Raw genomic sequence first — 25,343 nt, 5'->3', positions numbered from 1 at the left:
TCACGTAGTTAGTAGTGTAAAAAAATCGTGACTTGGGAGTCAAAACTCCAAACTTACGTAGGTAAGCGTAGTAAAGTACGGTATAAGTATGTGCAAAGTTTGATTTGATTTATGATTTATCTGCTTCTTCTAAAAAATAATTCATAGTGAGCCTATTTTACTTCGGTAGCCTGAAAACTTCATAATGCCGAAATTCACAACAAAATATAATTCTTGGATTCAGTTAAGCCATTTAATTCCATTTAAGTAAAAACCTTTTTTGCTACCATTTTTACCAAAAGGGATTTAATTTTCTCCTCCCTTCTTTCAGCACCTTCTCAAATGCAACCTTCGTTTTGTAAGGGAGTTCAAAACTCTAATGTCACAAGTCAGCCAACATTTAACAATTGAACCTTGATATTCTACCCAACTCTTATAAAGGGTGATTTTTTAGCTATTATCTTTTTAAACAGTTGGTTTAAACAGCTGACGCACCTTTCGTGTTTTGTTTCACTGTCAAACATCTTCAGTTTGGTCTATAATTTAACCATGAATCGTCTTACAAACGAACAACGCTTGCAAATCATTGAATTTTATTATAAAATGCGTGTTCTGTTAAGAAAGTTTAAGATCCACTTTTTAATCGAAAAATTGTGTTCAGCGACGAAGTTCATTTTTGGATCAATGGGTACGTAAATAAGCAGATTTGTCGATTTTGGAGTGAAGATCAGCCAGAGGAATTGCAAGAGACCCAATGTATCCAGCAAAGGTCCCAGTTTGATGCGGTTTATGGGCTGGAGGTGTCATTGGACCGTACTTCTTCAAAGATACTGCGAATCGTTACGTAACTGTGAATGGTGAGCGCTACCGTGAAATGATATCCAACTTTTCTTTGCCCAAAATGCAAGGGCTTGACTTGCATGACATGTGGTTACAGCAAGACGGTGCCACATGCCACACAGCACGCGTAACAATGGACTTGTTGAGAGGCGAGTTTGGTGAACATTTTATTTCACGTTCGGGGCCTGTCAATTGGCCACCCAGATCGTGCGATATAACGCCTTTAGATTATTTTTTGTGGGGCTATGTTAAAACTCATTTCTATTCAGACAAGCCTGCTTCAATTAATGCATTGGAAGACAATATTAAAGCATTTATATGTGAGATACCGGCCGAAACATTGGAAAGGGTATGACAAAATTGGACTAAGCGGATGGACCATTTGAAGCGCAGTCGCGGTCAACATTTGCATGAAATAATCTTCAAACATTAAATTATATGGACTGTACTATCGATTTAAATAAAAATTTCATGCATTTTTCTGAATTTTACGCGTGTTTTTTGAAAATCTTTCCTATAGCTCTTAAAAAATGACCCTTTATATGTTTCTTTCCCTATATTTTTAAGGACTTATGTTCGAGTAGACTCATTTAAGAAAAACACTCTTAGAGTTAGCAATTTAACCGTTTAATTAGTCTAAATATCCATGCGATGAAAAGGCAAGAAATGTTTTCGATATTAACCGAGATAACTTCACGAGTTTACTGGTGCAAGAATTTTCTTGGTTTTCATAAATTCCTTTACACTGAAAAAATGTGTTACAAATCAAGAGGGAGTTAAAAAAATGTTTTTTTATGTTCATGCATTTTATCGGCCGCTCAGTCCTGTAACACAACGACAAATCTGTTAGCAAATTTAAAACACTGTTAACGCAGTCTGCTGCCAAAATAGGTTCCCTGAAATGTGGTACATTAGGTATGCCTGGGTTAATGCCACGTGCAGAATTTGAAGCCAAAGCTGTCAATAGTGAGACAGGAGTCAAATTGTTTGTGGGGTATGGAAGTCAGTAATTGCGCGCTTTGTAAAATCTTGTAACTCATTAACTTGAAACTATTTTAATTAATATGCGGCTCCAGGTGATTTTGTCTGTTTGGTAGTGAAAAAAACACGTTTCTAGAGCCAAAAGTCACCACAGGATTTATAAAAAGAAATAAAAGCGCTTCTGAAATGTGAATTTGTACAAAAAAAAGTTGAAAGTGAGGCAGTTAATGCAAATATTTGATCAGTTTTCGTGTTTCGGACGTGTTGAGCATTGCAAGTAATTTCCGAATTATTACGAATTTTGAAAAGACTTATTGTATTATTATTCTGTGAGTAGACTGAATACACAGGAAGATGCGTACATATATACAAACGTATGTGGGCATCTATAGTATAGTAAATAAAATATATAAGCAGCAACACGCGTTTCTGTGAAAAAGTGAATTCATTAAATTACCATTATCTCCAGATGTACATACATACATATATACAAATTTTGAAATGAAAATAAAGGTAATTAAATTTCCTAGCACAAATAATATCCACAAAAGGCAGAGCAAATCAAACATGAGCCAGCTTTGACGCTTTAGGTTTATTTAAATCTTTTTATTTTCTGTTTCTTTTTTCTTAATGCTTATTATTTCTTTATAGTATAGCTCATTTCCTAACAAAAAGTATATAAATTCAAATTTTAAACTTTACTCAAAAATTTGAAAAATCCCTCCAACTTTTGCTCTCAACTCCACGGTTTTTAATTGCAAATTCTCGAAAAAATTTTGGGTACGCAGTTTTATTGCTTATGAAATTTTAGTACAATAAAGTTGAAGCTTGAAGCTGCTAAATAGTTCCGCTGATTTTTTATAATTACAGTGCACTCGCGGTAACTCGAATAGCCGCTAAGTCGAACGACGTGCTAACTCGAACCTATTGACTTCTTTGTAACTCGAACAATAAAAAAGCGCTATAACTCGAACAAAAAAACAAATTTATTTGTACACACATTCTTTTCAAACATGTACATTTTGTACATAGATACATATGTAATAGTATATGTATATAAATTATATGTATACCATATGAATATTTCGGCGTTAATATCCCGTTAGTTTTCTGGGAACAACATCTTGTATTGACCAAATTGCTTTAAATTTGTCATTTGTGGCGTATCAGTGCACGTGAGTAATGGATCGTAAAAGGTTGAAGTGTTTAACATTAAAAGAGAGGGCTGAAGTCCTTAACAAAATTAAACGTGGACGTAGTGTTACTTCTCTAGCGAAGGAATATGGGGTAGCCAAGTCCACCATAAGTCTTATAAAAAAGAAAGATAAGGCAATTTATGGCTTGCACTAACGCTACCGGCAACCATAAGCTTAAACTTCTCGTTATTGACAAAGCAAGAAATCCTCGTGTTTTCAAAAACACTGTCCGGTGGAGTACAAAAATTCCAAATCAGCCTGGATGACTTCGGCGATTTTCAAAGACTGGTTTCATAATTCGTTCGTGCCGCAGGTAAAATCCAGATTCATTAAAACAATTTTTTTAACCAAGTTAAATGACTTTAATATTTAGGTAAGAAAATATTTGAAAGATGGGGGACTACCTGAGAAGGCTCTTCTTCTAATTGATAATGCCCAATCACATCCCAACGAAATCGAATTAAAGTCCGAGGATGGTTTAATTTTAACTATGTTTATGCCGCCGAATGCGACACCATTGATCCAGCCAATGGACCAAAATGTAATTCGTATAACGAAACTATACTACAGAAATTTTCTACTGGCTTCCATTTTCAACAATCGATCGAAAAATCGATATCGATGGCTGTTTTTTTAACATAGCACACTCAATTGATAAGTCGAACAAATTCGATAAATCGAACAGCGCCTGTTTTAATTAGTTCGAGTTATCGCGAGTGCACTGTATTATAATTTCCTTGACGATGATACGCATTTTCTGCATATTTTTTACCATGGAATTGGGATAACAAGTTTGCGGAATTCTCAAGATTTTTGGATAAAATATTAAAACTGGTTTAATACCGTTTTTATTAGAAAATGAACTATACTTTTATAGAAAAATAATAAGCACTCAAAAAAGAAAGAAAAGTAGTCGAAACTGGTGAAAATATTGATGTGCTATCGTTTTGTCGCGTGTTATCCGAACATTTTTTTATTAGCTGTCAGCAGGCTATGACAAATTTTTGTGTGTATTTCTGCCATGAAAAAGCTCGTTCTGAGAAACTATCTGCCATTCAGAAGCGGCTTAAAATTGTAGGTCACTCAAAATCAAAGGCACACCACGAGTTGAAGAAGCAGCACGGCCAAAAACATAACGAAGGATGTTCGTACTAATTATATATAAAGAAAGGGTGATCAGATTGGAGGTACTTTTTCCAATATGACTTTTTTGACAGCTCACGCATGACTGTTGACTAACTAAATACATACTTTTTTTAGTATTCATTGACATTTCATCATGGAGAGACTTACGCCTCAACAATGTTTACAAAGCGTACAATTGCATTACAAAAATCGACGCTCTGTGAAAAGTGTTCATCGCGCGCTAAGGTCAACTTATGGTGCATGATGATGAGGCCCAGTTGTGGTCCATGGCTATATCAATAAACAAATTTGCCGTACTTTAGCTGAAGAGCAACCTGAAGCTATTGCGTCCATTGAAAAGAACCGTTTGGTGCGGCCCATGGGCTATTCTTCAAAGTAATAGTGAATGGCGAATGTTATCGCGCCATGATAAATGACTTTTTGATGCCGGATTCCTGAATTGAAGCCCGTGATCTCCGCAACATTTGGTTCTAACAAGACAGCACTACATACGTGCCGTACAGCCTGTGAAACAATGGATTTGCTGCGTCGCCGTTTGCGTGAGGAATTTATCTCTTGTCTCGGATCAGTGGACTGGCCACTAAGATCGTGTGATATCACACCTTAGGACTTTTGTTTGTGGGGTATGTGAAGTCTAAATGATTTGTGAATAAACCAGCTTCGATTGAGTCATTGTAAGCCAATATTACTAAAGGGATTATCTTTAAAAAGTAAATGTTATGAATGCTTCTACACAAAAATAATGAAGATTGCCCAATCAATTTGATTTTGAATGTTATTTTATTCCAATTTAAAATCCGATACCACTAAATTGATCACACTTTACACACACTGCGTTAAATAGCTATAGTAGTACGATTTAACGACAATTGCCAAATGGTTGCATTTTGTATATGGAAGAAAATACACAGCATAGTCAGCAAAAAAAAAAAAAAAAATTGTCAAAAATCAACGCGATTATTGAGCCGCTTGAACTTTGCACTTTGTCATACCAAAATTCTATCGGCTATAAAACTGCATATCCAAAATTTTCTTTTTTTTTAATTTTAATTAAAAAATGTGAAATTTTCATGAAAATTTGTTGATTGTTTAGGAATTTGTAGTTTAAAACTTGGATTTATATGAAATTTGTAGAACAATGAATTATATTTTCATAAATTAAATAAAATATTTTAGAGAAACAAAACAAGTTGTCAACCCTTGGAAATAAATAAGTCACTGCGCTGTAGTTATTTAACGCAGTGCATCGCGTTTCTTTTGCCTAACCTGTAAGATACTTTACGCTGTACGCCATGCGTATATGGGGTACGCAATCTTTATCTTGATGAGTAACAGGACACGAAAAAATTGAAATAGTACTGTTTCATCAGTTTCAATGAAATTTCGTCGCTGGATTTTCAAAGTCAGTTCAGCACATAGGCAACAAAATCTGTTAGGACAATTGATGCGCTGCCGCTGGATGTTGAGAAACTAACAACGATTTGCTTTTGTCTGCTAAACTCACGATTTGACACTATTTCAAAGGAAAACCTAACGAAATTCGTCTCGAAATGCAGTAATATTAGCGGAAAATTCGGTCAAAGCATAAGTGGTTGTCACAACAAATCAAATTTCTATCTTATAATCAGGGACTATTGCAAAGTAACATTTACAATGCAGAATTCGTGTGGCAAAAGTCTTGTCACTTAGTGTAACAGGAGTAGTTTGGCGCATACATCCCATGAAAGGTATTTTATAATTTCCGCTGCTTGCAAATGCTAGATAGTTTTTTTATGGTCACCTTTTACTTGGCCGAACTACACTAAAAAAGTTTTTAGGAAAAATACTCTAAAAGTCCAGTGTTCAACAGTGTTCTTACTGCTAAATTATGTTTAAAATATGTAAATGATTTTTGGTATTAGGAATACAACAATAAAATATAGAGGAAAAAGGAGACCAGCTGACACTTCAAATGCTTGCGTGATAGGTATCAATAAATGAATACTGAATTATGCTCACATGCACTTACTTTGCAATGAAGTCTCAATTTCAAGGTACCATTTTGAGTACATACAAATTAAAAATTTTGAAAACATTAAAATCAATCGCATACGTACTCATTTACACATGTCTATATATATGTAGGTCTGGCTTTGGCCGAGGTTGTATTTAACTTTTATCAGATGCGAAACGCAATAGACTAGAAATATGATTTTTTATAAGTCTATCACGTCGCGGACAGTGCTGTCAATCTATCCATACAACAACCCTCACTCATTTTTACCTACGTACATTATACACACATGCATATGTATGTATGCATAGATATGTAGATTATTTTTTAAATTTGTATATGAGTTTGTATAAAAATACACACATTCTTTTAAAAATTATTGGCCTAAAGAATTAATTTTCATTTTACGCGTCGACGACGTACACCCGCGTATCTACACACATACATGCATGCAGAACTACTATTTGTAATAACGCATATGTAAGTATGAAGCTATTTAGCTCTTGACTAAATTTTACATAAAAATTGTAAGCATAACGCTCAGCCCGGGCGGTTGGCAATTCTACCGCCCTAGCCCACCTACTCTGTCATACAGCAATGCCATTGACGTGTAAAGTGACTGCCGACGCCAATGACAATATTGTTTAAATCGATTTTGGAATGCAAAATATAATAAACAGTCGATTTATCGATGACAGACCTGTCACAAAATATGTTTGTAGTACATACAGTGCGTTAAATAAGTGTAGCACAGGGACTTGTTGACAACTTTTGACAATTTATTTGTTTCGTATTTAATTTTAGCAATTTTTTTATGCAAATATAAGTCATTTTGCTACAAAATCCATTTAAATACGAGTTTCAAGCTATGTGCAAATTAAAAAAAAATTTAAAAATTTTCATAAATATTTTCCACGTTTTGATCAAAGTTTTTAGCTAAATTTAGAGTAAGCAGTTCTACAACTCATAAAATTTTAGTAAAGTGCAAGTTTCCAGCGGCTCAAAATTCGCGTTGATTTTTGACAATTTATTTGTTTCGTATTTAATTTTAGCAATTTTTTTATGAAAATACTAGCTGCACCCGACGCGCGTTGCTACGCCAACAACTAAAATAAATTAAAAAAAATAACTTTAAAGAAAAATCAGTACACAAATATTCAAAAATACATGGTCATACTAATTTTTATGACAATCGGTTGAACGGGGCGAAGTTGCTACTCTGGTGGCGAGTGGCATCAATGAGCATACATACCAATTTTTATAATAATCGGTCCAGTAGTTCTTGAGTTCATCGATGACATACAGACAAACAAAACTCATTTTGCTACAAAATCCATTTAAATACGAGTTTCAAACTGTGTGCGAATTAAAAAAAAAGCATTTTCCACATTTTAATCAACATTTTTTGCTAAATTTGAAGTAAACAGTTCTACAGCTCAAACAATTTTAGTATTAGAAGGTGCAAGCGCCTCAAAATTCGCGTTGATTTTTGACGATTTTTTTTGCTGACGGTGTTGTGCATTTTCTTCCATACAAAAACCAATTCAAGCATTCGTCAATTGTTGATAAGTCCTAGTGCTATGAGTATTTAACCTTGAATATATGTTTATAGTTATATTTCTTCTTCTTCTTCTTCATTGGCGCGATAACCGCTTACGCGATTTTGCCCGAGTATAACAAAACTTGGGTTGATGGCGTTCAACAAACAGGGGCCTACAGTTTTAAGCCGACTCCGAACGGCAGATATTTTTCATGAGGAGCTTTTTCATGGCAGAAATACACTCGGAGGTTTGCCATTGCCTGCCGAGAGGCGGCCGCTATTAGAAAAAACTTTCTATATTATTTTGGTGTTTTCTGTACGGAGATTCGAACCTACGCACTTCCGAATGGTATTAACGCACCAACCCATTCGGCTACGGTGGCGGAGTGAATATTATAGTGTCATTTATAAGGTATTTAACAACTTGACCAAGCTTCTTCTCCAATTCGTGGCTAAATTTTTCAGCTTTTCATAAAAAATGGAGTAGTCTACAGTTTTATGCCGTCGCTGAATGGCAGATAGGTTTTATAAAATTGATTTTATAAGACCATTTTGCAGCTTATTTGTCTGTGTTTGTAGTGACGGTTGCTTTTCTGCAGCCAAATGCAACATTTCGAGCGACCTTCAAACAGCACCTCATAAAATAATTACCTGCTACGGAAAAATAATTAAAACTTATGCCTATATTTTTGGGTCAAGATTTCACACATATGTATATATATATATATATACATACATACATCGTTAAAAAGGTTAAGTATGAAAATTATCGAATAGAGTTGCGAATTCCTAAAGTCTGTACATTCTGCAAAGTTTGGTGTGAAGTTTTTGTTTTATAGCCGACTGAACTCGGTTTTAGCTGCAGATTGACTTTGGATTTCTGATTGGTAAATCGACATCGACCGATAGAAAATAAAAGTCAAATAAGTATTAAGAATGTCAAAGTGGAGCTAACGACCTAAATGCCTTTCAAAAATGTATGCGACGCAGTGCAAAGATAAAATAGCACGTTGATTACTCGTATTTACTTGCATGCCATAATTTCTATAGGGCTGTTACCTCATATTCATATAAATACATATATGGTACATACATATGTGCGCATGAATTACTGTTAGTAAGATATAGGTGTGTAAATACAGTACGTCGGCAAGACTTTACGAGCTTTTATATATAAAGTTGTATGTGTGTATGTACATGTGACTGAATACACACAAGATAAGATATCAACTCGCCTTTAAACAGACTTGCCATACCTCAAGCATTAGGCCTGGGTCTTGAATTTTGTACCTTGCAGCAGTGCTACCGTTTCCCAATTATCGAGCGAGGTGTAGATGTTTAGAGTGATTTGGAGGACGAGGAAGTGAGCCTTGTAGTTATATAAAGTAAAAACATTTAGATTTATATAAAAGTTTACTGCTTAATCAGTTTACTACTGCATAAAGCATTTACACTACACAAAAAATATATGCCGTTCGGAGGGGCTTAAAACTGCATGCCCCTCCATTTGTGGAACAACATCAAGACGCACGTCACAAATAGGAGGAGGAGTTCGTTGAAATACCCAAAAACGGTGTAAGCGACAAAGAAGAAACTTAAAATTTAAAAAGAGTTACCATAAATAGTAGGCATAAGATTCTCAGACTGGAAATTTTATATACAAAGTGGAGGAAAATAATTTTTATTTTTATTTTTTTATTTTTTATTTTTTATTTTTTATTTTTTATATTTATATAGTAGGCTTAATGATTCTCATACTGGTAATTTAATATACAAGGTGGCGCAATATTATTTTTATTTTTAATTTTATTTGTATTCTTTTATATTTACTTTATTTAAGAATCTACAGTACAAAAAACCTAAAGAAAAACAAACAAAATATCGCTACTAAAATATTAGCAATCAATATAAATTTAATATTAGGTAACTAAATTTAAATTTTTTTACAAAATTAGATCCAGATAAAGAGAAATTAAGCAGGCAGGAATTGGATAATGAGTTATAGTCTCTAAGTGGGCGAGTAATTGGTGCATTACTCACAAATTTAGTCTTCAAGTTTTCTCTATAAAAAGGGAAGACTTCTTTGTGGAACATTAAAACTTATCCACTCAAGTAGAACGGGACAGTCGACGATGCTCTTAACACCACTTATGAAAGGACTGTTTTTCTCTTAATACAAAAATTAGATTAATTAGGTTTCGCCGAGAAATTTAGGATGTAACAGGGGCCTCAAATCGTAGGGAACGTAATGCCCGCTTAAGAAATATTTTTTCAACGCGCTCAAATATATTTATGGAAAGTTGGTCGTCAAGTTTCCAATCGATAATAGCGATCTCTAAGTGAGAACAACAAGATTCGTAAACAGTCGTTTATTGGTACACGGATCAGAAAATTCAGATGCATCGCGACGAATGAAGATTAGAACCGAACACAATTTTGAAAGAAGAAAGCTTATGTGACCACTGAAGAAAATTTTCGTCTCTAATAAAACTCCAAGACCATTAAAGTTTGTTACACTTTGTAGTACATTATGAGAAATGGTGTAGGATATGTTGAAAATGTACTAACGTCTCGAAAATTTTAAATGAAAACATTTTTTAACATTCAAAAACAGACGCAACTTCATGAGCCAACGATGGAGATTGTTTAAGTGGAGTTAAAGCTTAATTTTGCTTTTGAATAACTTTTTTTATTAAAGAAAATATGATTTTGAGTGATGGAAATCTTTATTTTTACCTTTACGCGCTCCGTTGCTTGTCTGTTTGTATACGTTTAGTTTAGTTAACAAATTTTAAAAATTATAAATCTTCCGATAGGGTTATTTTTTTTTTCGCCACCTTGTTTGTAAGCAAGTTTGAGTTATCTCTACACTTTCGTGTATGGCAGAATAAGAAATACCGGTTGAATTGTTAGTTTGCACTAACACATTCGAAATTACATTAATAGTTTTCATATTTCGGAGCAGTTTTAGAAATTGCAATTTAGGATTTTTTTTAATAAATATTATAATTATTTTTTAGAATCAGGGCAGCTAATACGCCTACGCCGCATGCGGTCCATCGTTTACGGACGAAACTATCCAATAAACAAATCAGCTGTTCACTAATACGCGTAACAACCACCTGTTACACTACAATTTTAATCAATTATTTAATTATTTTTTGGGAATTTTTTCATATCAAAAAACTATCAGAGGTGTGTTATTGCCTGTTAAGGGTCGACCGCTATAAGGAAACACTTTTCATCATTCGATGCATTGTGTCCACAGCGGGCATCGAACACTGAACCAACTGAATGATAGTCACATATTAAGCCACTCGTCTACCGCAGTCGTTGTACTTAATACTATTATCTTTTACCAAATACATGAAAATAAAAAAATTCTCCAAAGATTTTTGATTCCCTCTGTTCAAATAAGCAAGCAATTTTCATTCGAATGAAAAATATAAAAGCAAAGGTCTTATAATTGCTTTCTCTCGGGGAATCTTGTAATATAATATTAAAAGCCTCAGTTTTAGTTTTCCAAATCTTTCACGTGATCATTGTCTAAGAGGACTGGGAAAAAGTCTTATTAGTGGGACGAAGTTTACAGCTATTGAAGCAAAATTAGAAAGAGTTTTTAGCACAGGCCTTAAGTAAATAAAAATAAATTAATATATAATTGGCGCGTGCACTTCTGTTAGGTATTTGGCCGAGCTTCTTCTCTATTTGGGGTGTGCGTCTTGATGTTGTTCCACAAATAGAGGGACCTACGGTTTTAAGCCGACTCCGAACGGTAAATGGTTTTTATGAGGAGCTTTTTTAGGGCAGAAATATTCTCGTAGGTCTGCCATTGCCTGCCGAGAGGTGACCGCTATTAGAAAAAACTTTTTCAGGCCTTCAGGATATGTTAAGTTTAAAATCTATTTAGAAAAAATAGTTTCCAGTGTTCTATTTCTGCAAATTATTATTACTGTTCTATTAGTACTATGTATGAATATTATCTAGTCGTGTATTCTGTATATAAATAAAATGCGCAGCACCGTCAGGGAAAAAATGATTACAAACCATAGAAACTTGCATTTCAGCTTGCGCTTTTTTATACTAAAATTTAGTGAGCTCTAAACTGTGTACCTAATTTTTTAAAATTCTGGTGTAAAAGTTTAAAATTTTGATGAAAATTTGTTGAATTTTCATAAATCTTGTACAAAGTTTGAACCTTTAATTTATGTGATATTTATTGTAGAATTTACTACATTTTTATAAAAAATTCAAAAAAATTAAAATACCAGAAAAAAGTAGTCAAAACTGGTCAAAATTTTGTGGTGCTCAGGGTTGGGCAAAGTGCACTAAATAATTAGTGCAAAACACGAATTTCACTATCACTGAAGGTTTAGTCATAGTGCTTAAAATATTACACTATCACTAAAAATTTAGTGACTTAAAAAAATTGCACTGTTGCTAAACATTTTTACTATAATTTTTTATTTTCAAAATTTCGTTTTATTTTTATTTTTTTATTCTTAATTGTTGCCTCAGAAATATTTTCCGTGATTTTTTCACCGCTAAGACCTAATTTCACCGAAGCGGTTCGTTAAATAAACTATGTAAATGTGGAAGTGTAATTTTTTTCACTATCACTAAATTTTCAATGCAAATGTGAGCCAATGCAAATTCGTACATCAATCAAAAGTTTAAAGAAGGATACTAGGTATGTTTTTTATGAAGTTGAATTGTTGTGTTATTATTAAATTTAAGTTGACGCGAAGATATAAACTGGATTTCGATAAATCATCAATGCCATATATGAAATTTCAATGATATCTGTTCCGTAAACTTTCGCAAAAGGAAGGTTGTTTGACAATTTTTATTTCGTAATAAGCAACTTTGTTTTGCATAAAAGATGTAGTTTTTATGAGAAAGCAAATCTGGGAGTGGAAAGGAAAATCTTTTAATGAAGTACCGGTGACCGAACTGCTTGCCAGCCAATTCGTTTGTAATAGATATTAATATATACGATATGTGAGGGTTCCTAATCTGTTGATCTTTATTTCTATCTCGCAGGTATTGGTTTCGCTGTTCACTGCTGTACAATTAGCTGTTATTATTATTATGCCACGCCACTCTCCTGCTTTTTGTATATTGTGGGTGTTTTGTCTTATTGGTTCGATGTTGAGTTCTTTTAAGTTTTAGTAAATGTTTTGTGGAGTAATGCAGTTGCTGAAATCACAAATGGCATTGTTTTTAAAGTATTTTGTTTCCATATTCGTTTTATTTCTTGAGTTAATTGTATTTTTAACTTTTTCGCATATATTTGCTTTGTATGTTGGTATCATTTGAGGTGCTGATTTCTATAAACTATGTAATTTGGTTTGCTTATTAAAGTAATATCCGGTGTATTGCTCATTACAGTTTTACCGATGTGTATTGCAGTGTCCCAGTATAGGGTATATTCTTCATTGTCTTCATATTTTAGGTTTGAAGGGGTATATTTGTAATATGGATCTTTGTTTTCTGTTAAATGTTGTTTATTGGCTATTCCTTGATGTATTTGTCTATGTGTATACTCTGTGCCTGCTAGAATTTGGCACCTTGCGGTTATGTGGCCTATTGTTTCTGGGTGTATTTGGTATTTTCGGCATTTGCCGTTAATTATAATCGGGTCTCTGATTATGTACTTTTGATAGATTTTGGCAGGGATTACTTGATCTTGAACGACGATTATACCCTATGATTAGAAAGTAGGATAATTTATTTTATCTCCTTTAAAATATGACCCGTCTGAAGCAACACAAATGTGTCAACGTTTAACCCAGTTCTCAATGCACCCCTGGTAGGGCGACGAAGTGATTGCCTTCAGCTCCTTTGTCGGATTCTATTCTATCGACTGAAATGCCCTTCCACGAAGTGGTAACTTCAACTTGGGAAACAAAAAATATTTGGGTCTTCCCTAATATTTAAGTGCTTGCCATATAACTGTTTCTGTGCCTAAGCAGTTTTCTTTTCTTGTCTATTTTTTTATTATTATTATTGTTATTTTTATGATTGCTTATTACAGCTTTTTAATTATAACCGATTTTAAACCATAGCTTTATTTATCAATACGCCAGTCAGACATTCAATTCTTTGAAGCATTCATTTTTAAAAGTTTTTTATTGTGAAGTTAGTCAATAAACCTCACTGATGATTTAATTCAAAATTTAGATCGGAGCCACACGCCTGCCTTAAGATTAACAAAACTTATTACGAACACCTTGGTCCGTCCTATTGGCTTCATTTTTTAGTTCTTATTTTATATTGCTTGAATCCCTTGTTTATTTCAGCGTGGCATGCAATCAATCAGTTTTTCTGTGTCAAGCGGAACCATCTGCCTACATACATACATACATTCATACATACATACATATGTTATGTACATACTTCCATGAATACACACATAGTACGTATCGTAAATCTACGCATCACCTACTCATGCGCTTATTCAATCTGTTGCCGCACCTGAAGGAGTCATTGGCATCGATTATTTCGCACAAACGCAGGATTCATAAGAATATTCTTTACATACATACATACATATGCTCTTATGGACACAGCACTACCGTTGGTTTAAGACTACCATTCCGTATTTACCATAAGTAGGAGCCAAATCGACAAAGCTTTGCAATCATTAATCCATGGTATTTTAGCCTACACTAAAAAGGTATTTACTATCAACACGTAGCGAATCTGAACTTTCGTTACTTTTTCGTAAATACTATCGACCGTGGCGCGTGCCGAATCGTCATCGGAAAATTAGCTGTATCCGCGTCGATCTCACGGCGAGTTCTCTAGCACAACCGTTTTAATGCACGTCTAGTTGTCGACTCATTTATCGTTACTAGCATTTCTAGCCGCTCTGCTACTAACTTCTGTTATTATTTCATTCTCTATTCATTCGGCTTTCCCCTAACTATGTGCCTGTATGTGCGTCGCCCCAATGAAATACATAAACAGCGCGTGTACCTTAGAATGTTGCTTCATTTATTAGTACAACCAAGTGAGTCACGCGAGTTGTAAAAGTTTGGCGGGCGAATGAACCGAGTTCTCCCGAATTACCTTTACAGTGATCAAATTCATTGTTTGGAGGAAATTAGTAGTAAACTAATTTAGTAATTATTTGTATACATGAATTAGTCAAACTAAAATTAGAGCTGCTGTGCAAATGTTTAATTTTCTTAAAAGTTACTTCAATTTTGCAGCGAATATATCTTATTTCACTTAAATTATTTAGGTATTTAACTTAATTAACTTAATAATAAACTCAATTTTAAAGATTGTTAAAAATATTTTTTTTTTGGGCACTTACATTTTTTTTTAAAGGTTAGTTAAAGAGGACGATTTTTTTCTTCTGTTTTAAGTTAAAGTAAATTTGAACCAACCCCTGAAAGTTGAAAATGGTTGCTTGGTAAAGGAGTACCTTTACGTAATTTACGTACAATAGGCTTCAAGGGATAAAATAAAATTTATTAAGTAAATAGCAGCAACGATCGCAGTAGTCCATAAACAATTAGGTCTTTATTACAAGTCCCAACGAACTAGTCCTTCAAAAAGTCAATATTTCGATTCCTGTAATCGTAATTTGAGAACATTCGATGTACGATTCCATTGATTGTAATCGGTTCTTCTTAGACTTTTGAAGATTATTGTAATCATATGATTTTGTAATCGTAATCCTAATCCAGCTCTGCGAAAAACATAAAATTGGCTTATAAAACTAAGTTCATTCAAGCAGCAATCCTTCGAAAAGTTTTTCGGTCAATAAATGATGAGCATATTCAGGGTAAAATAATCAGGGCGCATGACAATTTATGTCTTTTATAGTTAATTCTTAGTGTCTTGTTAATTGAAGATTAATACATAAGTTTTATTTGGTTTCAGCTCGTATGGCAGAGGTTGTCATAGAAAAGGACGAGGACGACGATACTGGGGAGAATTCATAAAACTGACGGAAGAAACCGAGCGTAAAAGTCTGAAAATGGTGATACGTGCGGACGCGAATTCGCGCTATCCCAGTAGGGAGGCAAACTAACGGTTTTGGTGATATAACCTGTTAATCGATATGGTAAAACAACGAGACTTAGAAATCTGTCGCCACAATATTCATTAAAATGTTGGAAGAAAAGGGTGTGTGTGTTCAGATTCCATTATAGTATGGGAATTTTCGTCCTCTCGAATGTGCAAAATTAATAACTTAATTTTCAGTGAATCCATTCTCATCAGGCTATCAATTAAAAATTAAAAAAAACTATATTAGGTGCGCAACTAAGTTCTCGCTGCTTTTTTATCAAAATACAACTTTATTCTGAAAAAATGGTTACAAGTGAATCATTGAAAGTATTGCCCATTGCTGGCTACTGCTTTTTCCCATCATTCTGGTAGATCTCGTATACCGTCGCGGTAAAACTGTTCATTTTTTTGAGGCTATCCACGAATCAAGCCATTTTTGGATGTCTTCATATGAATGGAACTGGTGGTCAGCCAGACCATGTGCCATCGACTGGAGCAGGTGAGGTAGGTTTTAACGGGTTTGGCAACGTGAGGCCGAGCGTTGTCATGCTGTAGAACCACTTTATCATACCTTTTCGCGTATTGCGGCCGCTTCTCGCGCAGTGCTTGGCTCAGTCGCATCAATTGGAGTCGATACCGATCCCCAGTGATGGTTTCGCTTGGTTTTAACAGTTCGTAAAAAATAAAACCAACTTGGTCCCACCAAATACATAGCATAACCTTCGCAGCGTAAATATTCGGCCGAGGCGACGACGTAGAAGCATGCCCGGGTAGTCCCCGTAACTTTCTTTTCTTTGGATTGCTGTAATGAATCCCTTTTTCATCACCCGTCACGATGTGATGAAGAAAACCCTTCCTTTTTTGCCGCTGGAGAAGTTGTTCACAGCCAAAAAACGACGTTCAACATCCCTTGGTTTTAACTCATAAGGAACCCAAGCCCCCTGTTTCTGAATCATTTCGAAAGCATGCAATCGCTGGGAAATGGATTGGTGGGTAACTCCTAATACTGAAGCAAGCTCTTCTTGCGTTTGACACGGATCCTCATTGAGCAATGCCTTCAATTCAGCGTCTTCGAAGGTTTTTGGCCTTCCTTCAGGCGGACGGTCGTCAACATTAAAATCACCGTTTTTGAAGCGACGGGACCAATCTCGACACGTTGTTTCACTTAAAGCAGCATCTCCATAAACTTTTTGTAGCTCTCGATGCGCTTCAGACGCCGTTTTTTTCGAATGAAAGAGGATAATCAACACTTCCCACAAATGACGAATATTCGACACAAAATCAGACATTTTCACAAAACCAAAAGTGTACGATGCCAAAACAAAATCACTAATCTGTCGAAGCAGTTTGTTGGCCAGACATATGGCCTTAGTTTATGACGTTTAGGTTATGTTATATATTTTAATTAAAATCTTTTTAAAAGTGTGTATATCTCATTCCAAAAAACAAAAAAACAAAATATTTTAAAATGCTACACAAAAAACTGAAAAAAATCCAACATTGACTACAATTATAATATTGTTTTTAAATTATTTCAGTTGACTGCTAATGCCCAAAATACTTAGATCACTTGACGTGAAATCGGGTCGCTTAAGATGCGTGTACCGTTCGCGAATTTTAGGAGTCACTCAAGCTCCAATTCATGGATACATTCTAGTCTTTCAAAACTGAGAGCATTCAGGTAGCATAGTCTAGTTTTCGAGAGAACCCAGAAGCTGCATAGAAGAAGCTCCAAGGTTTCTTTTGTACCCAGCACATTACATTTCCTGCAAGCATCGTTAAGAGTTAGATTTAGCTGTAGGTAGGCAGTGCCCCATTAGTACAAAGTTCTGCAGTTCTTTCTATTGTACGATATAACCGATTCACTATACCTATCATCGTATGCGCGCTTACACAGGAACCTAACAACTTTGCAATTGGTTAAAGCCTTTCGCTTTTGCTATTTCGTCTACTATCTCATTTTCCTCTATGCCTTTATGCGCCGGAACCCAATAGACACAAAGTCTGCGATTACGACCAAGCGTGTTAGTTGCTTCCTTGCATTCATGGACATTTTTGGATGATAAACAGAATATTTTTTAATAAAGCAAACCACTTATTTTTGTTAAAAGCCGATTTTAGCTCATTTGTCACAATGCAGAAATTTACAGCGTTAATTTTTTCTTCAGCTCTCGTAACAAATTCTCTTTGATTTATTAATGCCAATGCTGTTGTATTTGGTTTTGATTTTGGCAGACACTTTTAGCAGCTGTAAATAAATTCAATTTGACTACGAAGTTCATTGATGTGCAACAAATGCTGTGCTACTTTAAGCGCCTGTGAATGTTGTAGTCCAGTGACTCAATATTTTAGCTGTAAAAACCGATGGAGTCATGCCATGCCCAGCACCGTCTTATTATTGGTGTCGGGCGAGTGGTAAATCTGGATTTTAGATTTTTTTTGGTTTTGAAATTAAACGATCATCCAATGGTCGATAAGTGGTAAATTTGAAAATACTTATTATAATTAAAAAAAAATAATAATAATTAATATGCAGTCAATCAGTATTTAGTTCTATAATATGCAAAAAAAAAGGAATTTATTGTGAAGTATGCCGAAATATGTATGTACACTCTAGCAAATAAAAAAAACTCTTTTTCTTTTTACAAATAATAATATTTCTATTTTGTGAGACAGTAGAAGAAAAGTAGAAGAAAAAATAAATGTTCAAGCTGGACGCGATCCATTGTTGGCATCCCAACTCTCTTACCCTCTAGGGAAGATTCCAGGCGACAGGGCGTGCCCATCCATGTATACACAGATGGCTCAAAGTTCGAAGGCAGAGTAAGCGGAGGTGTACATTCCGAACATCTGGCGATCTCTTTCAGTTTTTGTCTCCCCGCTTACTGTAGTGTCTTTCAGGCTGAGCTGATGGCAATAATGAAAACCGCGAGAGTGGTACAGTGTGATGAAATACCTGGAGATGTTATCTACATTTGCACTGATGGCCAGATGGCTACAAAATGTCTCACAAAACAGTCTGCAACCTGCATCTCTTAACGAGATGGCTGAGTCATTTCACCTAAAGGTAACATGGGTTCGTGGCCATTGCGACATTGAGGGTAACTGCAGATCCGATGAACTAGCAAGACTCGGCACCAAATTGACTAATGACATGGGTATACCCTTACAAACATGTAAGCTACTTATTTTTGCGGAAATTGTAAGAGTAGCGAATGAAAGTTGGCGTAATGAAACCCACTGCAGATTTGCCTGACAAATGCCGCCAACTCTCAATGCTAAACGCACAGAATCTCTGATAAGTCAATATAAGCACAGTCTTAGTACACTGATCTCAGTTATAACGGGGTACTGCCTAATAGGTATGTACGCTCAAACACATCACTTCTGCAGAATCTGTCTAGATGAGGAAGAGGAAGAGACGATTTCGCACCTTCTGTGCCATTGTCCCACTCCAACCAGACGTAGGTTGTCTGTTCTAGGTGGACAAATTTTGGATGAATTGGAAGATTTCAGCTTTACCGAGGTCAGGGATATTCTAAAATTTTTGAAAAGCTCTCACTGGTTTCCCTCAGTATAACCGCTTCAACTTAAGCTAACCGAGAATGAACTAGAAACGCATCAGCTCAGTACGAAGTCATTTGCCCACAGGGTGTAAGTACATACATTGTTTGTTTATTTTTAAATGCTCGTTGTTCTTTTGCGGGCATGCATACATATCAGGGTGAAGTGCATTTGTTTTCCTAAATTCGCATTTTGGCATACCTGCAGAAAGTTGCCTCTCTATCCCAGAAATAAGGGTGTAAAATATTATTTGCCCATCGTATGTGAAGAGGTGCCCCCCAACCCCATTAATTAGAAAATAAAAACGGTAAGATCAACCTCCTCATTTTCGCCTCCCAGAATCATGTACGTACATACATACAAACATGCGGACATTCATTTGTACATACACTGGTATTTACTTTTGGTTGTTGTTGGTGCTCAGATTGATTTCAAAACGTGTTAATGACCTTCTATGATAACTCATGACCTTATTTAGTGTTATGAATGTATTTGGTGATGCCAAATGACCTTGCATTGTTATGGTTTTTATCTTTAATTACTTAAAAATCAAGTTAACAAGAATAAAACTTAAAACCTTTGATTTATGAAGCTTATTAAAAGTTGTTTAAAATTTCGTTAATTCTTCCGAATTTGTTTAGACTGGGGCACCACAAACCATTGTCCTAAAAAGGTAATATTTTGTGATTTGTATTAACTCTTATAAAGGCAACTTTAAATTTCTATGGCATTAAAATATATTTATAAAATGTCCATATACAGTAGGAACTCGATTCTTGCATCTACTTGATACTTGCGACATCATTTTTTTTCATTTCAGTACTTGCGACATTCGAAAATTTTTACCTCGATACTTTCAACAGTTTTTGTTCGGCTTTCGCGTTTGCTCTTTTTACGTTGTATATTTCGATAGTCATTCTGATAATGACATTTTTTGAATTGACTCAGCTGAAGGAATTTAGAGGAATTTGCTGACGAAATTTGCTGACATTCTAAACCATTAATGCATTAGTTAAAAACTTTCACGTGCACAGAGCAACAATAACTCGTATTGAAAAAAAATGAACAGTCCATAAAGAAGTTTCTTACGGGATCTGAATCCGGTCCAGGTAAAAGGAAAGCTCGTAAGATTTCCAAGTTTACAAAAATGGAAAAAGCGTTGTTCAATTGGTTTGCGGATCAAAGGGTAAAAAACTTACCAATTACAAGTGAAAGCTAAAAGAGAAAGTGAAGTCATTGCACGCCAAAATTTAGAAAAAGTCTGGAGGCTTCTACGCAATGGTTGGGTTGCAAACTTGAAAAAGAGGCATGGAATACGATGGCTAAAATGGTTCCAATATAAATTATCAAAAAAGAGTGACTCCGTCAACACAATTTTGGATAAATTTAACAAAACAATTATGGGTTTAAGTTTGTTAAAAGAGCAGACCTACACGGCCGATGAGTCTGGCTTATTTTGGAGCTTTTACCTGATAAAACTCTTGTACGCTCAAAAGAAACTTCGGCGGTGGGGCATAAAATCAGTAAGAAGAGAATAAGGTTTTCTGCTTGTACAAATGCTGCTGGAAATTATAAAGTAAAAATATTGGTTTTTGGCAAATCGGCGAACCCAAGTTCATAAAAAATTTTCATTGATACGAGTATACCAGTAGTCTTCAAAAGAAATAAAAGCGCTTAGATGACCTTAGCTTTATTTGAAGAATGGTTTCACAGAACATCAACCCAAAGAATCCTGTTTTAATCAAAAATTGCTTAAATAAAAAGGTAAAAGAATTCCTTGGTGCGCAAAATCTTCCGGAAAAAGCACTTCTTATCGATCGCGAAGAACGCGAGTATACCGGCGAAATATCGGTAATGTGCTTTCCTCCAAACTGACGGCCTAATACAGTCCATGGATCAAATCGTAATAAGGCTTACTAAATGGAACTACAAAAAATCCCTCTTATAGTAAGTCACATTGTTGCTCGTGGAGAAACTATGGATGAGTCACTGCGAAATATCGAAGTAAAAAATGCAATAAAGGTGCATGGAATGCTTTTACTGCAACTTCAGTTCAGTCATCGTTTCAAAAACTGTTTGAAAAAGCGTCTGACTGGGATTGTGCCGATATCATTCCCCTTTCGGATTTACGATTACAGATAGCTGATGATGCATCCAATATTCAATTCATTGCAAACTTGTTTCGAGAAGTAGATCCGTTACAGAAAATTTCCCAATTTGAAATCGAGCAATGGATTGTTGAACCTCATTCAGAAGCACAGTTTTAAATGAAGAATACTGCAATGAAGACGACGACGGTAAGGAAACTAACAACTTGATATTAAATACGAATAAAATTATATCGGAGGAAGCAATATCAGCATTCAATATATGCCTGGATTGGGCAGAGCGAAACAATGCTTGCTTAAGGGGACAGATATCTGTAAAATTTCGAAAAAAAAATTGTTTTTTCATAAAATGTTAATATAATCCTTTGAGAAATTTTCAAAAAATTTTTAGGACGTAAATTTAAGTATTTCTTATATTATAGATCGTCAACCGTGACGACTCTATTCTTTGCGTTCGAGCGCTGAGAGAGGTATAGTTACGTTGTCGACTTTAGACGCGTTTTTCTCAAAACTATATTTTACGAATTGGCGTACACGATAACTCGAAAAGTTATTGCCTGATCTCCCTGAAATTTTGCACACTTCTTTCTGCACACTTTGCATTACTTTCTGTGTGAATTTACAATTTCGAAAATTTTTCAAAAAAATAATTTTACCGAATCAAAAATAGTAGAAAAATTCGCACCAAAATTCATTTTTTTTAAGCATTTTATTCCGTGATTTTTTTTCCATTTTTTTTAATTCATATAGAAATTTTGACAAACAAAAATATGTTCGGTTTTTTGTATTCACCGATGCTACAATGCCCGCCGATTGAGAAGCCCCGCTGCGATCTTCCTGGAAGAATTGAGTATATATCCGCCATTTTCAATGATTAAAATAAAAAAATTATTATTTTAATGCATAAATAAACTGTATGCCAATTTAAAAAAAAATATATTGACTTCATCATTTTAAACAATTTTAATGAAAATCAGCGAAAATATGTCCGTTTACAGGTATCTGTCCCCTTAAATGATGTTGACGTTACAGAGGCTCAGAAACGGTGAGGTACTGAACAAGCGAGGGGGTACAAAACAAATCAAAATCGGAAATTTGTTTAATTTCAAATGAAACTTATCGTTTTGAAGTGGTTTTAATTAATATAAAAAAACCAAATAAACATGGATTGCTATCATTAAAAAGAAAACAATTTTAATATGTAAAGGGGTTTTCAATTGGCGCGGGTCGATTTTGGCGCCCTGTGGCAACCATTTTGTTTTGGTGACATCTGTCAAATCTTTTGTTTATTATTCAGTTGTTTATGCCAAATTATCATGGCAAGTTACACGATTGAACAGCACGTTCAAATGATAAAACTTTATTATCAAAATGAGTGTTCATTAAGGCAAGCGTTGCGCGCATTGCGCTCATTTTTCGGTAGACGTGGTGGCCCTTCCAATTTTTTATGGCCCATATTGAACCATATGGACCTAGACGACATGTGGTTCCAGCAGGACGGCGCTACGTGCCACACAGCAAACGCAATTTTATTCCATTTCAACATCTACCCGCCCTTATTGGAAAACCCTTTATAAGACAAATACCTCAGTACTTGCGACAACCTCGAAACTTGCACCGACTCCAGTTTTCATTACGTGCAAGAATCGAGCTTCTACTGTGTAATGTGGCTCAAAAGTAATTACCCTATCTGTTAATTTATAATTTGGCAAATGGCATCGTACGTCAATCATTTTATATTTGGCACTTGTGAAGTAGACAGTTGCAGTACAGAAACAGAAAAGCAATAACTTTTTATTTAGCAAAAAGTTATTCAAAAATAAAATTGCACTATCACTCCATCCTAATGCACATTTTGCACCCGCACGCATCGCATCATTAGATGATCTTCGCATTTGTATGCCGTTAGGTGATCATCGAATGAATGCCTGCCTTGCGACTGCTATAAACGTTAACATATGCACATACATACATACATACATATATAGTAAGCACATTCTTAGCCATAACTGGATATTCTTAATTTTCAATACACAACTTTTTGAGAAACATTTCATTGTTTCATAATTAAATAAATCCATGCGAATATTTACACAGTTAAACAAAAGTATGTTAATTAAATGACTCACTTAGCAGCTACGTTTGTACATACATCGACAGACTGACTAATGATAACCGCGACAAAGCTTTTGCTTGCGTCGCAGTCGGAAATAACTTTGAGATATCGCACTGCCAAAAAGCTTATTGGGCGGAAGCGTTGTTTATACCGGAACACTAATCAACTGCTATACTTCGATTAGGTGTGTGTAATTTCGGACGCGGAATTCGTGAATCTCAATCAGAACAACAACAATAAATCGAAACTAAAATCAGTATTGTGATTTGCTTTTCGGTTCTGACCGTTGCCCCGTTGCAATGTGTTCGCGATCGCGTCTAGACTGAAGCTGAAAACACGTTAGTTAAATACTTTTATATCCGACAGGACGGGATGTTACGCAGATGACAAATGACAAGCGACCGCCGAACGGTAGACAATTGGCAGCGGAGAGTGAGGCTTAAACGGTAGCAATGAGCGAGTAGCAAGCGTGTAAAGCTGAGCTCTAGCCGAGAATTCTGCCAGTTTGGCTGCACACATGAAAATATATATGTATGTGTGTGTGTATCACAGAACATCGCATTTCAAGTTGATAAAATACTCAAATTGATGTGCCTTAAGGATGCCGACTTGTTTGGCTCTGGATTTGTCTATAATAGTTTTAAAAAATATAAAACAGTGGGGAATTCTCGAATATTTTCAAAACTAAAATGCGTATGTTAAGAACTTTCAGAAACTAGGTTATCCCAATATTTTTTGCCCATTTTATTTTTGCACATTACATTATTTTCTGAGAGGAAATCTTTTTACTTTCTCGATGTAATTAACCAAAATAGTTAAGAATTATAATGAAAAAAAAAAAAAAAATGGACTGGGAGGATTTGTGGTTTCAGCAGGATGGCGCGTCATGACACACAGCCCATGGTACAATCGGTCTTTTGCGCGCCAAGTTCGGTAATCTCGATATTAGCCGTCTCGGTGATGTCAATTGGCTTCCTCGGAGCAGCGATTTAACACCGTTAGAATTTTTTGTGGGGTGCCATAAAGATCCGATGTTATGCGAAGAATCCATTAACAATTAAGGCAAGTTTAACAGGTTGCGCCTACTGCTAAGCCAGTGCAGCCACATGCATGAAATTGTGTTCCATAAATGACCGGAATGTCTTTCGAATAAACCATTACTGTACCGAAATTGATTTTTGTTAATTTTTTTGAATTTTCAAAAAGCAACCACTACATGGACCACCCTGCACAACATTCATAATGCATTAACTAATGAGTACCCTACAGGAATTTGATGATGCAAATTAATGCAACTGCTTGAACTAATATAGATGCAAATATTTTCCATATTTTTGCAAGGATAAAAGCAAGGCGCATGCATTAAAGGTGGTGACACTAGACCAACAGCAATAATTGGAGCGTTTGATTGTCAGGACAAAGTATTGACAAAGTAGAAAACATTTCATTCTGTGCTGACGGCTGTCACAGCTGTGAACAGGGCGAAAGAAAAAAAACAACAAATCATCGGATTTACCGATACCACCTTTAATAGATTCATCCTGAGGAAATGAGTCCAGAGTTGAATTTCTCATGAAAGTAGAATGCAAAATTGATAATTGTTTTGTGCCACCCAAAAGCACGCATATGCCCTCTATGATTGTTCACTTCCAAGGGAGCAGAAAATATTTGGGCATGTAGGCATCCATAAAGTGGAGCACTCAGTTTGTTGGATAACAGCGCACAAGATGAAATAGCCGACATGCTCCATGCTGCAAGAGCTCCAACAAAAGTAAAAATATGAGATAGTATGAAATGTTAAGAAAAGAAACCGCAAAAATATAATTCAAATCAATTTTCATTTATTTGTGAGGGA

At 35.1% G+C, this 25,343-nt stretch overlaps 1 protein-coding gene across 3 annotated transcripts in view; it reads right to left on the bottom strand.

The window, feature by feature from the left end:
- Positions 1–23,790, bottom strand: part of LOC129243716 (matrix metalloproteinase-14) — an 89,302-nt gene extending 65,512 nt beyond the window's left edge. The window contains exon 1 of one of the 3 annotated variants that reach the window (XM_054880958.1): positions 23,502–23,790. The gene's annotated coding sequence lies outside the window, so the exon portion shown is untranslated. Of the gene's footprint in view, positions 1–14,284; positions 14,487–23,501 lie in introns of those variants that run through there. The other 2 variants (XM_054880959.1, XM_054880957.1) reach the window with 2 other exon arrangements.
- Between the last annotated feature and the right edge of the window lie 1,553 nt (positions 23,791–25,343).

The sequence above is a fragment of the Anastrepha obliqua genome, chromosome 4 (assembly GCF_027943255.1).
Source record: "Anastrepha obliqua isolate idAnaObli1 chromosome 4, idAnaObli1_1.0, whole genome shotgun sequence".
NCBI lineage: Eukaryota > Metazoa > Arthropoda > Insecta > Diptera > Tephritidae > Anastrepha > Anastrepha obliqua.
The sequence above is the reverse complement of the archived record's forward strand: the minus strand, read 5'-3'. Positions and strand labels throughout refer to the sequence as shown.